The 1,268-nt window shown below is 37.5% G+C and overlaps 1 protein-coding gene across 2 annotated transcripts in view; it reads left to right on the top strand.

Moving 5' to 3' along the window:
* The first annotated feature begins 703 nt into the window (after nt 1-703).
* LOC129378061 (transmembrane protein 200C-like) overlaps nt 704-1,268 on the top strand; it is a 12,719-nt gene continuing 12,154 nt past the window's right edge. The window contains exon 1 of one of the 2 annotated variants that reach the window (XM_055058334.1): nt 704-999. The gene's annotated coding sequence lies outside the window, so the exon portion shown is untranslated. The remainder of the gene's footprint in view (nt 1,000-1,268) is intronic. The other variant, XM_055058333.1, reaches the window with a different exon arrangement.

The raw sequence follows: 1,268 nt of genomic DNA, 5'->3' as shown, positions 1-1,268 counted from the left end.
ATTTTCTTTTACTTGTGAAGTGATTTTTATAGAAAAGTGCTTTGCTTACCTTATTAGGTGATTTATAAGGTGACTGATTAATCAATATATTGCTTAACTATGGGGAACCACAATTGGTTCTAGTTAAGGAATATATAGATGAATCAGTCAGTTTCCTCAGCTCTGACCTCCCCTGACTCACTGTCATGTAGAAGGTGCTATGAATGTCAGCAAGACTCCTGCTTAGTCAGCAGTCTTTCTGTTTGTGTAGGCAATAACATTAAATCCAAAATATCAATAGTATTGATACAAAGTAGGTATCAAGTGTTGGATTAATACTGGCATGGTAAATCAACATAGTTTCAGATTCCGTCTCTAAATTTTGTTTTATTTTTGTATTGTAATTTTGAAAATCTACCTTTAAAACTGATTTTCTTTCAAATTATTTTTGTAATTAACATATTTAAGAGCTTTGTCCAAATTCTGTAGTTTGGACAAAATAATTCAAGCTTAAATAAAAAAAATATTGGTATCACAGATACCAATACTGGTATTGGATCAATACCAAAATATTTAATATTTTGACAGGTTTTATGTCATATTCTAATTTCCTAAGAGAATATAATATAGGTAGCTGATCATCATGAGAGAAAATTTTAAATATTTTACTAATTCTCTCCATTTTTATAAGATTTTAATTGAAGTAGAAGGAATTGTGGAGCAGAAATTATACACTTCTGTCCGACTGTGGTCACACGGTGCATTAGGTCTTTCATTATCCCTGAAGCAGGTAGCATACAGTATGATAACACTTCTCATTTTTCACCTCCTCTAATAATCACCACCAATAGAAAGGCGCCTGGCCCGCCCCTGTCGGCTCTATTGTGAGACCGCGTTGAGCTGTGACAAGCCCCACTCTTCCTCCAGCCTTGGCACCGGAGCGCGGCGCACTACGACCGAACACAGCCCACCGAACCCGGAGCGCGCCATGAAGACCCGAGATTCTCCGCGCTGTTTCTGGTAAGAAATGTTATTTCACCTCTTTTTTTTTTAAAACCACCATTTCTTCCTTGCGCGGGTTCGCATCCAGATGATCCCCCAGTGCGCCTGTTTAACGCAAGAGTCAGGAGTCTTTTGATTGGCTTGTCATGAGAGCTTGGCTCAGTTGGAGAATATTCTGGATAAATCAGACTTTTAATCACCAGTGGGTTTGATTTTCCTTCACTTTTATTCCAGGGACTCAAATGGGAGCATTTATTTGCCTACTTGATTCGGTGTATTTCTGTTTT

This window comes from Poeciliopsis prolifica, unplaced genomic scaffold (genome assembly GCF_027474105.1).
Source record: "Poeciliopsis prolifica strain line A6 unplaced genomic scaffold, Auburn_PproV2 SCAFFOLD050, whole genome shotgun sequence".
In the NCBI taxonomy this organism is placed as follows: Eukaryota; Metazoa; Chordata; class Actinopteri; order Cyprinodontiformes; family Poeciliidae; genus Poeciliopsis; species Poeciliopsis prolifica.
This window is presented reverse-complemented; position numbering and strand designations above follow the sequence as displayed.